The sequence below is a fragment of the Rhincodon typus genome, chromosome 5 (assembly GCF_021869965.1).
Source record: "Rhincodon typus isolate 14 chromosome 5, sRhiTyp1.1, whole genome shotgun sequence".
Taxonomy (NCBI): Eukaryota; Metazoa; Chordata; class Chondrichthyes; order Orectolobiformes; family Rhincodontidae; genus Rhincodon; species Rhincodon typus.
The window spans coordinates 14,052,637-14,069,337 of NC_063336.1; positions in this window are offsets into that span (position 1 = coordinate 14,052,637).

Here is a 16,701-nt window from a genome sequence, read left to right on the forward strand (position 1 = left end):
ATGCTGGGCCATGAGTTAACAGATTGTGCTGGAGTACAGTTCTGCTGCTGTTGATGGCCCACAGTGCCTCATGGATGCCCAGTCTTGAGTTGTTAGATCCGATCATAGTTTGTCCCATTTAGCACGGTGATAGTGCCACACAACACGATGAACATTATTCTCAATGTGAAGGTGGGACTTCACCACGATAAGGACTGTGCGGTGGTCACTCTTACCGATACTGTCATGGACAGATGCAACTGCAGGTGGCAGATTGGTAAGGATGAGGTCAAGTATGTTTTTCCCTCTTGTTGGTTCCCTCACCACCTGCTGCAGACCCAGTCTAGCAGCTATGTCCTTTAGGATCCGACCAGCTTGATCAGTAGTACTGCTGCCGAGCCACTCTTGGTGGTGGACATTGATAGCACCTGTACAGAGTACATTTTGCACCCGTGCCACCCTCAGTGCTTCCTGTAAGTGGTGTTCAACATGGAGGAGTCAGCTGAGGGAGGACAGTACATGGTAATCAGCAGGACATTTCCTTGCCCCAGTTTTACCTCAAGCCGTGAGACTTCATCAGTCTCAGAGTTAATGTTGAGGACTCCCGGGCAACACCGTCGTGACTGTATACCACTGTGCCCGTACCTCTGCTGGGTCTGTCCTGCCAGTGGGTCAGGACATACCCAGGGACAGTGGTGTCTGGGAAATTGTGAGGTATGATTCCATGAGGATGACTGTGTCAGGCTGTTGCTTGACTAGTCTGTGAGACAGCTCTCCCAATTTTGGCACTAGCCCCCAGATGTTAGTGAGGAGGAATCTGCAGGGTTGACTGGGCTGTTTCTGCCATTCTCTTTTCTGATACTTTAGTTGAGCTAGGTAGTCTGTCTAATTTAATTTCTTTTTGAGACTTTCTGGTGGTTGATACAACTGAGTGGCTTGCTGGGCCATTTCAGAGGGTGATTTTTTATTTCTTCTTCTGTAGCTTATGTTTCCTCTGCCTTCTAGACTAGTCATTTTTTAATTTCTAATTCTATCTCAGCTTCTGTCCTCTCTGTCAAGATCCCATCCCCCTGCCGATGTTGTTTAAATTCACCCCAACAAGGTGAGCAAATTTCCCCATAAGAATGTTGGTACAATTTGTTTTCAGATATAATCCATCACCTCCCCCAGAAATGGGGCCCTCAAGAATCTAAAGCCCTCTCTCCTACACAATCTCTTCAGGCACATGTTCATCTGCTCTCTCTTTCTATTCCTGTACTCACTATTGTGTGGCTCTGAGAGATCATTACCTGTGAAGTCCAACTTTTCAATTCGCTTCCTAATTCCCTAAAGTCTGTTTACAGGATCTCGTTTCTCTTTCTTCTTAGGTCATTGTTCCATATGTGGACAGTCAATGATACTGTCACTGTGTTCTTACCTCTTCCACTCCTTTTAGTGGCGCTGACTGCCTGTCACTGTGACCTTGTCTGCTCCTCTGAGTGAACAGTTCCATAGTTTATCATTAAAGTTTTAATTCAATACTTTTATTGAATTCAAATTCTATCATCTGCCATGGCAGAATTTGGACCTTGATCCCTAGAACACGACCTGGGTCTCTGGATTAATAGCCCAGTGATAATATCACTGGGTAATAATGCCTATTTGAAGAGGTGGTGTAGATATGATAGGCTGGAAAGTCTCTTTCCCGACAAAGGGTTTCGGCCCGAAATGTTGACTTCCCTGCTGTGCTTTTCTAGCTCCACATTTATTGACTCTAACTTCCAGCATCTGCAGTCCTTACTGTCTCCAAGCCTCTTTCTATGCCATTAAAATAATGTTTCTCTGTAAGCTGCATGGGTCAGAACAGCAGCCTGTCTTAGGTCTAAAAGAAGAATGGTCCTAAACTTGCCTATTGCTTCCCGAAGTAATCCAGGAATGTTCATGAGTCATCTTTTGAATTCAATGATGTCATCCCATTGAAGCCATGGCTGGAATCCTATAATTCAGAGCAGGCTAAAGGTCTCTGGCCTCCACTACAATATCACATTCACTGTGATTAATCAGCGATGCTGAAGTCTTGATAACTAAAAAATGACACATTGTTAACTCATTCAGCCCATCATACCTCTGCCATCTCTTTGATGTTGCTATCCAAATAATCTCACTCCCCTGCTATTTCTTCACAGCTCTTTATCCAGTAGTCTTTTGTAGGTTACTATTGTTTCTGCTTCCACAATCCTTTCAGGTCCCTGCAGTCTGTTATTATCCTTCGCATTGCTTTTTTTTCCATTCCCCACTGCACCCAAGAGGGCTCAGCAGCAATGTTTATGTTTGCCCCAAATCGCCCGAGGTTGTGTGTGTGTATATAAAGGACTTTATCTGATAATTTTTCCACCACCAGGAAAGCACCCACGTGCCTAATTAAACATGACCCAAGCAAAGTCTGTTGAGGGCAATGCTATCATGAAAAAATGAATGGTGAGTTATAAAGACAAGGAGGGGCTAAATCAAAATGGAGTTAGAGGGGTAAATAAAACACTCCATTCCACCTCTCCCTAAAGGCATTGACAACATTGTTGGACGAACACGCTCTGCCTCTTCAATGATACCCAGGCTGGAACGGAGCTGTGGAAGACAGGCAGTTGGCAGCGATGACCGCCTCTCACAACAGCCCGCTGCCTGGACCTGTTTATAGCCAGCTTGGCCAGGCCAATTGGCAGCCTCACGAGGAGGCCCTCCCATCTACCCACACCCCTCCACGCGGAGTGCACAAAGATCAGGAGAGTGGGGCTGGAGTGCAACCAGAAGCACAACAGAAGGTTTCTCAAATAACTATAAAGGGAGTGCAGGTGCCCACAACTAATATATACGTCGTCCACAGACTCCACAGTACTGCAAAATAAGCAGATGGGCTTGGAGTCTGCGAACCACCACAATCCACGGTTACAAGGGACTACCGTGTGCAACACCTTCCAGCCCAGGTCCCCGAGATGGAAGACAGAGGACTCCCATGTGGAAAGCCCTCCACCAGGGGAACCCTGCAGTGTGGTGAAAAATAAGCATGCCACCATATATCCAGGAGGTGGGTGTAAGAGTCGAGCCGGACGGTGCACAGCAGCAGTTTGTACAGGAATCACTGCTTTGCCTCCCTAACAAAAACACAACAAATACTGAGGAGCTGGCTCAGGTTGTGGGGCACAGGTTCGTTGGGGAGGTTTAGGACCGATGTGAAATCTCATTGGGGCAGGGGTACGCACGGATGGGATCCCACCGCGCACCCGAGCATCGTCCAACTGGTGCATGACGTGGGCTCCAAGCATTGCCGTTTCTGGCGTTGGACGGCACTGGCTGTGAGTTGGATGCCCAGCTGCTGCACTGTTTGCCAATTCCTGTGGCAACATCGAGCCTAGGCCCACACCACCCAGTGCGTCCCCAACTCTGGTCACCTCTGCGGCCGTGGTCCTCCCTTCCACCAGCTCCTCAAACCCGCGATGGTGGAGCAATGGTTCTCTGGCGATAGCTGCTACTCCTGACAGCGGGTAGGTCTGGCATGAGCTGACCGTGTTCCAGACATTGATCAGGTCCTGCTAAAAGATAGGCAGCACCCTGATGGCGAATTGAATGACCCATGCAGTCAATAAACAGGAGCTGCATGTCAAAATTGGTGGAAAAAAATACATTGCCAGGATGCACCATCTGAGCAGCAGCTCAACGTAAAGATATTGCTGCAGGGTCTGAAGGTACCTGGGTGCAGAGGCATTGTTTACTATATTTCGGCATGATGTGGAAATGCTAGTGTTGGAGTGGGGAGGGGGAGTGGACAAAATCAAAAGTCACAAGACATGAGGTTATAATCCAACAGGTTTATTTAAAATCAGAAGCTTTTGGAGCATTGCTCCTTTGTCAGGTGAAGTCCGTGTGTGTTCTAGATTCCAACAACTCTCTACCTAAGAAAAAAATATTTCCACGTTACCTCTGTTTCTTTTGGCCAATTGCCTTTCAGTGTTTGTCCCACCGATCCTGTGACCATTGTTAGGTTTCTCCTTGCTTACTCCATCCAAACCATGCATCAATTTAAATAACTCCATCAAATTCTCAGTTATTAACCTTCGCAGTTTTAAGGACAGCAAACTTTGTTTCTCCCATCTCTCCTCATGCCAGGAAATCCCTCATCCCCTCTACTAGTTTAGTAACTTTCTTTAATACCATTCCAAAGTCTTGACATCCTTCTGGCACCCAGAACTGAATATGATATTTCACCTGAGCCCTGACTGGTCCTTTGTAGACGTTCTGCTCACTTCTTTGATTTTGCACTGTATTCCTCAATTAATAAATCAAGGAACAAATATGCTGTTTTAAAAAAGACTTCTCAATTTACCTTGTTACCCTTAAAGATTTGTTTTCACATGTCCCCTCGTCTTTTTGTTCACGCACCCATTTTAAAATTACACAATTTGGCATGTGTCATATCTTCTTGCCCTTCCTGCTGAATACATTACTTTTCATCTGACAGCTGTCTATGTCCTCCTGCTGCCTGTTACTATCCTTCTCATTGTCTCGTATATTTCTGAGTTTATATCAGATGGAAATTTTTGCATTTTACCTTGAATAGTAGGTCCAGGTCAATAATATAGATCTGAGAAAGGAGTGTTCCTAAAATCAAACCCTGGAGGTACCACTGTGTATAGTCCTTACACCCATTGTTCTCAAGTGTCTACTTTATAATGTATTCTGAATACAATTAGTCAAATCATGATGTCTGATTACATCCCAAGGGATGCTGCAATCAGTCTCGCAACATACCTCTAAATTTGCAGTTTCAATATCACTAACTTCCTCATGGAATCACAAAAGCAGACAGAATGGGTTTATGTCTGTGTGCGCCTGCAGATGTATGCATGCGTGCCTGCAAACATGTGTGTGTGTTTGTGTGTGTGTGAGAGAGAGAGACAGAGAGAGAGAATTAGAAGAAGAGAGAGCAATCAGCTCTTCCCAGCATTAGTTTCTTCCATGCTAGACAATTCAAACTCTGTTTAGCAAGAGCACCACACTGTCAACAGTGGACTGTGGAATCATGAAGCAATGAGCAATGATAGTTTTTGCTCATCTGAATACAGAAACTGACAACATGACCCCTCCCTCTCTCTATTTATTTCAGAGTCCCCTTCCCCTCCCCCATTTCTGAAGTAGGGTCCAGACCTGAAACGTCATCTTTCCTGTTCCTCTGATGCTGCCTGGCCTGCTGTGTTCATCCAGCTCCACACTGTGTTATCTCAGACTCCAGCATCGGCAGTTCCTACTATCTCTGAATATATGAGTTCTTCATTCAATGTCAAACAGTGTAAGAAGTGCACATGTCTCATTTGTTTTGGGTTGGAGAACGGAGGGTTTGAATTCAAAGGGAGTCCAGCAAAGATCTCCAGAATGGTAATGGCTCTTTTTAGCTGAAACAATTTGGACATGAGACAGGGTTTGGATTTTTGCCTTCATAGATAGTAAAGGAAGAGGATGGAGACAATTGATCTCCTGTTCATGTTGAGAAACTCACAGGAAAGAATACACAGGACCCTCCATTGTCTACAACACAGTGTTTACTGTGAAGAAGGGTATGGAAGCTATAAAACATGGGGAAATAAACAGCGACATCTTGAAAAACGCCCATATTACAGACGAGGAGGAGCTGGATGACTTAAAACACATAAAGGTGGATAAATCCCTCGGACCTAATCAGGTGTACCCTAGAACTCTGTGGGAAGCTAGGGAAGTGATTGCTGGGCCCCTTTGCTGAGATATTTGTATCATCGATAGCCACAAGTGAGGTGCCTGAAGCCTGGAGGTTGGCTAACATGGTGCCACGATTTCAGAAAGGCGGTAAGGAAAAGCCAGGGAACTATAGACCAGTCAGCCTGACATAGGTGGTGGCTAAGTTGCTGGAGGGAATCATGATGGACAGGATTTATATGTATTTGGAAAGGCAAGGATTGATTGGGATAGTCAACATGGCTTTGTGTGTGGGAGATCGCGTCTCACTAACTTAATTGAGTTTTTTGAAGAAGTAACAAAGAGGATTGATGAGGGCAGAGTGGTGGGCGTGATCTATATGGAACTTCAGTAAGAGGTTCGACAACACGCCTCATGGCAGACTGGTTAGCAAGGTTAAATCACATAGAATCCAGGGGGAACTAGCCATTTGGACACAGAACTGGGTCAAAGGTAGAAGACTAAGTGTGGTGGTGGAGGGTTGCTTTTCAGACTGGAGACCTGTGACCAGTGGCGTGCCAGAAAGATGGGTCCACTGCTTTTTGTCATTTTTATAAATGATTTGGATGTAAACATAGCAGGTATGGTTAGTCAGTTTGCAGATGACATCAAAATTAGAGGTGTAGTGGACAGTGAAGAAGGTTACCTCAGAGAATAATGGGATCTTGATCAGATATGCCAATGGGCCGAAGTGTGGCAGATGGGGTTTCATTTAAATAAATGACAGGTGTTGCATTTTGGAAAGACAAATCAGGGCAGGACTTATACACTTAATGGTAGGGTCCCTGGGGAGTGTTCCTGAACAAAGGGACCTTGGAGTGCAGGTTCATAATTCCTTGAAAGTGGAGTAGCAGGCAGATAGGATAGTGAAGAATGCATTTGGTATACTTGTCTTTATTGGCCAGTGCATTGAGTATAGGAATCGGGAGATGATGTTGTGGCTGTACAGGATGTTAATTAGGTCACTTTTGGAATACTGTGTTCAGTTCTGGTCTCCCTACTACAGGAAGGATGTTGTGAAACTTGAAAGCGTTCAGAAAAGATATACCAATGTTGCCAGGATTGGAGGGTTTGAGCTAGAGGGAGAAGGTGATTAGTTTGGGGCTATTTTCCCTGGAGAGTTGGAGACTGAGGGGTGACCTTATAGAGGTTTATAAAATCATGAGGGGCATGGATAGCATAAATAGACAAGGTCTTTTTCTGAGGGTGGGGGAGTCCAAAACTAGAGGGCATAGGTTTAATGTGAGAGGGGAAAGATTTAAAAAGGTCCTAAGTGGCAACATTTTCATGCGGAGGGTAACGGGTGTATAGAATGAAATGCCACAGGAAGTGGTAGAGTCTGGCACAATTAAAACATTTAAAAGGCATCTGGATGGGTATATGAATAGGAAGGTTTTTGAGGGATATGGACCAAATGCTGGCGAATGGGACTAGATTTATTTAGGATATCTGATCGGCATGGGCCAATGGGTCTGTTTCCATGTTGTATATTTCTATGACTATGATTCTATAATTCTATCTGGCTGGTATGGTAGCTCAATGGTTAGCATTGCTGCCTCACAGCACCAGGAACCTGGGTTCGATTCCAGCCTCAAGCAACTATCTGTACGGAGTTTGCACATTCTCACTGTGTCTGTGTGGGTTTCCTTTGGGTGCTCTGGTGTGGTCCCACAGTCTAAAGATGTGCAGGTTAGGTGGATTGACTGTGCAAAATTGCACATAGCGTCCAGGGATGTGCAGGCTAGGTGTATAGTCATGGTAAATGCAGTGTTGCAAGGATGTGGATGGGATCCCATTGGAGGATCTGTGTGGACTTGATGGGCCGAAAGGGCCTTTTTCAGTAGGGCTTCTATAACTCTGTCTCTGGACTTGTGTTTTAAGAGGCAGAATTTGAATTTGTGGCAATTGACGATATGAGGGAGATTCTTCAAGGAATCAGAATGCCTAAAGATATAAGTACACACACACATGCTGTAAACATGCTGTCTGCCAACTTCACCTCCCCCACTTTATCTGACAATTTGCTGTAGGGCTTCGTCCTCATGTTTACTCTGGGCATTGCTGACTGCCTTTACTTCTGGTCTCCTATTTCAATCTTGCACTTGTTTTATAATTGTAAGGGGCTGGACATGTTACAAACCAGTCCACACTTACAAGTTGCAGAGTTATCTTAAAACGGCAACAGAAAAATCAGAGACAAAATTAATCAGGCTGTGTTATTCCACTGTGGCAATGATATTCATTCTGTTATCGCAATTCATCAGGTGTGGGTAATGCAGAAACATCTTTGCTTTACTCCCAAGCAAAATGAGGAATGTCAGAATGAGTTAAAACCAGAAACAATTTGGGCATACAAAATCTAACAGTATATGAGTCAATTGGTTGGAAACCCTTCCCATGAGCAAACCAATCCCACACGTTACAGAAAGCCCCCATCAGTTAGGTTGATGAAGCCATCTGCTTTCTCAATCACACATTATGCTGTTTGAATATTACAGTCAAGGAGATTTAAATAGTTTAGAGTCTGGCACATTGTTCAAAGTGGGAGGGACGAAGTGACGGAGAACATGGCTGGAGTGCGAGCATCCCTAATGGGGATTGAACCCCCTGCTGTTGGCATGAATGGCCTCTTGGCTGTCGCTGGTTCAGTCATTCTTCCAACTGAGGTAGATTCAGGGCCACTGCCTTGCCCTGTTGTATAAACATCATAGCATTTGGCTGAGATTAGACAGATTATCACCAAGAACCTGTCCTTGGGCAGAGAGCCTGAGAAGATGAAGAGATTGTTTAAACTGGAGTAATGCTCCCAATGTGGATCTCACACCTCAGTTACACCCACAGCAATACAAAGAAGGATTTGTAGGTGGATTATTTCAGTGAAATACCTATATACATGCATAGGTCACCTATCGCAATGTTACAGTGACTAAGCATGTCAAGTCCCAATAAAATTGCCTGAACAATGATGCCCCCGTCATTTCCCCATCTATCACTTGCTGCTATTTGTGGATGTGGATGTCGGCCTTGGAACATCCCTACTAAAGGGTTACTCGCTCATCCTTCCGCGTCACTGTTTCAAAATAAGGGTTCATTGCATAGTGCACTCATCTACTCCAAACTTGCTTTATCACTCTGCATCAGCAACAACTTAGATTTATAAAGCACCATTAGTGGGGTGGAATGGTCCAAAGCAATTTGAAGCAGTGTTGTCACACAATATTTGACACTGAGCCATAACAGGAAACCAAGGATCAAAAGCTTAGTAAAAGAGATAGTTTTTGCAGACAGTTCTCAAGGAAGAGAGAGGAAGAGCTGGTATGGCATTTTGAATCATAGGGTCACACAGCTTTGGTCCAGCCAGTCCATGCCAACCATAATCTCAAACTAGTCACACCTGCCTGGTCGTGGCCCATATCTCCTTAAACCTTTCCTATTCATGCACTTATCTAAGTGTCTATTAAACGTTGTATCTGGGCCCACATCCATCACTTCCACAGGAAGTTCATTCCACACATGAACCACCCTCAGTGTAAAAAAATTTGCTCATCGTGTCTTTTTAAAATTTTTCTCCTCTCACCTTAGAAATGTCGTCCCAGTCTTGAAATCCCACACCCTCGGGAAAAGACATCTATCATTGACCCTATCTATACTCCTTATGACTTTATAAACATCTATAACGCCACCCTTCAACCTCCTATATTCCAGTGAAAAATGTTCCAGCCTACCCAGCTTTCCTTTATAACTCAAACCTGGCAACACCTTGGTAAATCTCTTCTGAGCCCTCTCCAGCTTAATAATATCCTTCCTATAGCAGGGGAGAGAATTGCAGAACTTAGGGTCTTTGGAGTTGAAGGCTGGCTATTAATGGTGCACATGTGATATTGAAATTGCAAACGAAGCTGGATGAATTGGAGGAATAAAGAACTCTCAGTTGATTGTAGGGCTGTGGGAAGTTGCAGATAAGGAGAAGTTGGGCGGGGGTTGGGGTAAAGTAATGGAGTGGGTTTGATCTAAAGCCAATATCCTGTCCTTGAAGGCTTGGCCCTTCACCTGGGTTTCTCAATAATATTCTTAAGTGTTCTTTCTCATGGCCTTGGTTAAACCTTTTTGTTGAAATGCCTGGAGATATGGGAGTGGTGAATCAATGTTGTACTTCCTGGCACTCATCCAGTACCAGTGCAGGATGTGTTTTCAGAAGACAGCACAGGGATCTATCCTGCAGCTGTTCACTTTGAGCATGAATAACACCGTGATGCAACCAATAAAAGGATCAAAACCCTGCTCCAATTTGCGTGATTAGTGGTCAGCACATTTGTTCCCAAGTTCTGCAGGTGTTGTTTATCCAACTCTTCAGAATTTGTTCATACTGGTTAATGAATCTAAATTGAATTGACACTATTTCTGGTATTGTTGCACTGGGGTAGGAACTAGACTGAACCAGTTCCTGCCGCTGCTGAGGGATAACTTAGTGCAGTTCAGTGTTTCAGTGATTCCAGTCCTGCCCGCATTAGACTGCCATTTAAATGGACATGGAATACAGAATGAGCATAAATCATTTGGGATTGCATTAAAACTCATTTGTTGCTTTTGAAGCAGGAGTAGGATCACAGGTACCTCAGAGGCCCCCTGTGTAACTTGGCAGCTGTACTTCTCACTGTAAAAGTACTGGCTGGAAAGTGTTATGGGAAATGCTGGTTGTAGAAGCTTCTATACAAATTGGAATAATGAAAAGATATTTCGAGAGGAAAGACCTGTACAAAGTTGAAATTTGATTGGTTTTCACTTGATCCTACTTGACAAACACAACGTCAACCTTATTACGAAACGTCTCCAATTCCTGCACCCCTTCCTTTCAGCAGCGTTTCCCATTATATGGAGATCCCAATATGACAATGTGTCATTGTTGTTGATGGTGATTGGGTATGAATTGTGACCAAGGCAGACCAACCTGGATTTGGATTCAAGTTCCAAAGTGGAAGGTCACCAAGCTGAACTCAGTGAGACTCTCCGTCATCTCATTCAATTCTGTACTCAGTCACCAATGTCAGAGTAATCCTCCCTAAATCTTCATCATGACATTGCTACATCATGTACAAGTTATTTAAATAAAGGCCTCTGACCCACATTGGATCCTGGTCAAACAATGCCTTGATTTAAAAATTTTCATCTGTATTTTCAACTTGCTTTATCTGTCCCTATTCCTGAAATCTCCTCCAGCCTCACAACCTCCTGAGATATCTGCATTCCTCTAATTTGTAGAAGGTGATGAACATTTATAACTCTCGTCTGCAAAATACAATTGATGTTGGGTGAATTGTTAAATTGAAAACTGAGATTGTTAGATTTTCATGAACCAAAAGTGTTAAGAGTTAGGGAGCAAAGGTGGTAAATGGAATTAAGTCACAAATCAATCATGATCTTAAAGGCCTGCTCTGTTCTTTCCTCCAATTTACACTTTGTCTTTTACATCCATAATCTTGGCGGTCTCTCTACATTTCTCTGTCTCACTGCCACATGCTCCTCCTTTAAGGTTCGTAAAACCATCCCTTTGGCTAGGTTCCCCAATATCTCTTTATGTGCTTTGTTGCCATATCTTGTTTATAATGCCCCTTTGATGTGCCTCAGGATTTTTTTGTGTGTTAAAGTGTGGCAACACTGTGGTTTTAAGAGGTGTATTTTGTCTGATTTTTTTTTAATGATGAAAGGTTGAGATCAGAGATGCTGATTAGTCTGCATTAAAGCCCATAAAGTAAACAGTTTGTGAGGCTTTTTTTGTTCCTGACGTTGGAACAGTAGATGCAGCCTGAAAGGGTGGGGTCAAACTAACACTAAACCAGGATTTTTAGTTTCAGTTTTTCAGTAGCAGTTGCTGGGGTTTTGAAGCTGGGTTTGGAAGCTGCAGTATCTCTCTCTCTCTCTGTTAATTTCTCTCTCAGAGTTTTTTCTTGATGTTTTCCTCTTAGACTGGAGAATTGCAAGTGAGACAATCTATTTTACAAAATTTTACCTTTTGCTAAGGGTGTGTTAATGGGATGTTACTTTATTGTAACAGTTAATTAGTGGTAGTTAATATATCTATTATTTTGTTGAGATTTTGATAGAGCTACAGTTAAGCTAATTCTTTAATTTTATTCTTATTTTGTCTATTCTAGCGATAGTGTAAAAATAAAAATGTGTTTTCCTTAACACCTTACCTTTAAAATAAAATAAAATAGTGTCTAGACTATGTTTTGAATATATTTTTACGGGTTTGGTCTGGTCTGTAACAAACAATACTTTAAAAATGCAAGTTGAAATTATACGTGACTAAAGCCAGGAGGAAGAGGAAACTTGCATCCTATCCCTCTGGTCCAGCTTGGAAGACATTAGTACTTACACATCTCTAATTCAGCATCATCTTCAGATTTAATGAAAAAACTGAAGAAGAAAAATCAATTAAAAACACAATTTAAAAGATATTATGTGACATGTTGATGTATATAAGACTGATGAACATGATGTACATTGACAGGACCCACTATAAAAACTCAACACTATAATCATGGGGAAGTTCAATCTACAAATAAACTGGAAAACAAATTAAGCATTAAAACTTTGGAGGATGATTTTCTGGACTATGTTAAGCATGGTTTTCTATAGCAGTATTTTGAGGAGCCAACTAAAGGATATGCTATTTTAGACCCAGTATTATGTAACAATAAAGGGTTAATTAACAGTCTTGTTGTAAAAGAACTTTTAGGGATGAGTGATCACAATATGATCAAATTTTACATTATGCCTGAAAGTGAGGTTGATCAGTCTCGAAGCAAGGGTTGTAAATTTGAGTAAGGGGAACTAGGAAGGCAGGAACCACAAATTGGCTGAAGTAAACTGGGGAAACATATGAAAAGGAATGACTGTACAGCCTTTAAAAAGCAGGCAAAGGCTTTGTGATATTTTTTCTGAAATAGTAATACAGAGACTCAGGTAATATTCTAGGGGCTGTGTTTAAGTCTTACCATGGTAAATTGTGGAATTTGAATTCAATAATTATCTATAATTAAAGTCCAAATGATGACCATGAAACCATCAATTGTTATAAAAACCCACCTGGTTCAGTAAAGACTTTTACAGAAGGAAAACTGTGAACTGTTCCTGGTCTGGTCTACATGTGACTTCAGACCCACAGCAATGTGGCTAACCTTTAGCTGCACTCTGAAATGGCCTGACAAGACACTCAGTTGTAACAGTCCATAGAAAGTCTCAAAAGGGGAACAAAACTGGATGGACCACCTGGCATCAACATAGGCACAGGAAACAACAACATCAAAAGCAGCCTTGTTGACACTGCAAAGTCCTCCTTATTAACATCTTGTGGCTAGTGCCATAATTGGGAGAGCTGTCTAACAGACTAGTTAAGCAGCAGCTTTGCCATAGTCATACTCACAAAATCAAGCATTACAGACAATGTTTCACATCAGCAAATTCACCGGCAGGACAGACCCAGCAGAGGTGGAGACACAATTATAAAAAGTCAGGAAGGAGTTGACCTGGGTGTCTTCAACATTGACTCTGGACCCCATGATGTCTCATGGCATCAGGTCAAATATGCCAAGGAAACTTCCTGCTGATTACCACACAACGTTCTTCCTTGCCTGATGAATCCATGTTGAACAACACTTGGAGGAAGCACTGAGGCTGGCAAGGGTGCAAAGTATACCTGGGGTGGGGATTTTAATGTCCACTACTGATCAAACTGGTCAAATTCTAAAGGAGATAACTTTTTTTCTGGACACAGCATTGGCTCCATCTCACTCACTCCTTCACCCCTACCCCTGTCAACTGCATAAATACCACTTTTTCCTTCATCCGTTCTGATGAAGAGTCCCTGACTCAAAAGGTTAACTTTGTTTTCTCTCCACAGATGTTGCCAGACCTCCTGAGTTTCTCCAGTAATTCCCATTTTTTGTGTTTTGAAAGAACTCATAAAGGAGAATAAAAAAATAGCAGAGAAGCTACGTGAATGCTATGTGTCTATTTTCATTGCAGAAGGTACAATAACTCCTAGAATTAAAGGTCGAAGTGACTAGGAAGAGTGAGGAGTTGAATGGAATTGAAAGGAGTAAGATTGCTGTACTGAAGAAATTAATGGGGTTGAAAATTGATATATCCCTAGGACTTGATATTTACATCCCAGAGAGTTGAAGGAGGTGGCTATAGACATTATTGTTGATTTAGATGATAGTTGCTGATAATTTTCTAAATTTCAACATGATTCCTGCTGTAAGCTAGCATATGTCACCCCACTATTCACAAAGCGAGTGAGAGAAAACAAGGAACAACAAACCTGTTACATCAGTTGTAGGGAAAATGCTGGAATCTATTGTTAAGGATGTGATAAATAGACACTTGGATGATCTGATTGGGTATAGTCAGCATGGATTTGTAAATGGGAAATTGTGTTTGATGAACTTGTTGGCGTTTTCGAGCGTGTTACTGACAAAATTGATGAAGACGAGCTGATCGATGTGGTGTACTTGGATTTTCAGAATTGCAGGAGTAAGCACTTCAGCTCCTTGAGCCGGCTCTGCCATTTAATATGAACATGGCTGATCCACTTTCCTGCCACTCCCCCTAATGCTTTAATCCATTACAAACTAAAAATCTGTCCATCTAGTCCTTAAATTTGTATAGTGACCGGCATCTATCGCACTCTGGGGTAATGAATTTCAGCTTTTCAGAAGGCTTTTGCTAAGATTCCCCACAGAAGTTTGGTTTGACAAATTAAAGCACACGAGATCAGAAGTAACAAACTGACATGGATTAAGGATTTTCTAACAGGCTGAAAACAGAGCAGAATCAATAGGACATAACTAGTGGGGTACCACAAGGATCAGTGCTTGGGCCCCAGCTGTTCACAATATGTAGGGACCAAGCATAACATTTCCAAATTTGCAGATGATACGGAGCAAAGCAGGAATGTGTGAGATGAGGAAAACAGCTTCAGGAAGATGTGGTTAGGCTTAATCATTGGGCAAGTTCACGCCAGATGGGATTTAATGAGGAAAACTTGAAGTTATCTGCTTTGGAAGGAGGAATAGATGTGCAGTGTATTTCTTAACTGGTAAGGAGTTTAGAAGTGTAGATATACAAGTGACTTACATGTCTTATCAATAAGTAACGGAAGGAGAACATGTAGGTGCTATCATACAAGTTGTTAGTAAGGCTAATGGAATGTTAACATTTATTGTAGTAGGATTTAAGTGCAGGAGTAGTGAAGTCTTGCTCCAATTGTATAAGAGTTTGTTAGTTAGCACCTGGAGTACTGTGTGCAATTTAGGACTGAGATGAGGAGAAATGTTTGTACACAGAGTGTTATGAATCCTTGGAATTCTCTACTCTAGACGGTTGTTAAAGCTCAATATTTGAGCATGTTTAAAATAGACTTTTATAGATTTCTGACTATCAGTCGTGTACCAAGTTTTGAGGACAGCATGTCTAAAAGGCATTGAAGTGTTTAGTCAGCTATGATCATATTAAATCATGGAACAGCTCAACAGAATGTCCCATTCCTGTTCCAATATCCCATGTGTGGACTTTGTTGCCATTGCTTTCCAGCTCTAAGAGCAGCAAGATCATGGTAACACCATCATTTTCAAATGATTTCCTCTAAGTCAGCACAGATATGGTGGGCTGAAGGCCCTGTCCCTGTGCTATAGTGTTGTATCTTCTTAAATTAAACACCAGCCCGACTTGTACATTTCTGAAATTCTCTACCTATTATCATAATTCGGACACGTCACCAAAATGACCACAGCAGTTTAACAAGATTACTCACTTCCTTCTCAAAGTAAGTTGGGGTGGAACTAAATGTAGCCCCACCAGCACCAACCACATCCTGAGAAAGAAACAAAAACAGAAATTGCTGGAAAGATCAGCAGGTCTGGCAGCATCTGTGGAGAGAAATCAGAGTCAACGTTTCAAGTCCAGTGACCCTCCCTGAAAACCAATGGTAGCTAGGAAAATATCGGTTTTTAAGTTGGTTTTGATAAAAAACCTAGGTAACATTAGTTCTGAAAAAGGGTCATTGGACTCAAAATGTTAACTCTGATTTCTCTCCACAGGTGCTGCCAGACACACTGAGCTTTTCGAACAAATTGCTTCTTTTGTTTCTGATTTGCAGCGTCCGCAGTTCTTTCCTTTCCTGCGAAAGAAACTTGTTTAAACATTGCTAAGAAGAGAGAAAACATTGAAGCTTTTCACCTCACACTCATCAACCGAGACATACAAGCAAGAAACCAAAATTGGGAAGGGAACACTGATTTGTACAACTTCAGAAGAGGGTGTGCAAATGAACTGAGCGATATATTAGCCAGTACAATGCCAGGTATGTATGCTCCCATGACTGGCATATCCTATTGAACAACATGTCCCTTTAACCATTTGCAGCAGGCAGATTGCTGATCATGCTTCATCAGCCTGTTTACGCAAATCTCAACACCACGTCCAAAATTAGATGTAATGGAGAGGTGATGGCCTAGTGGTATTATCGCTGGACTGTTAATCCAGAGACCAGGTAAAGTTCTGGGGATTTGGATTTGAATCCTGCCATGGCAGATGGTGGAATTTGAGTTCAATAAAAAAAAATCTGGAATTAAGAGTCTAAGTCTCTAACCATGAGTCCATTGTTGATTGTTAGAAAAACCCATCTGGTTTACCAATGTCCTTGACACTGCCATCCTTACCTGGTCTGGCCTGCATGTGACTCCAGATCCACAGTGATGTGATTGACTCTTAACTTCCCTCTGGGCAATTAGGGATGGGCAATAAATGCTGACCTAGCGAGTGATGCCCTCATCCTGTGAATGAATAAAAAAATTCTCCTGTTGGATAACATTTACTAAAGAATCCAAACTTTGCTAAGAATGACACCATAAACCAATTTAAGATTATCAGTCAGGCTTGCAGTCTTGTGCATGCTAAAAGCTACATATATTAACACAC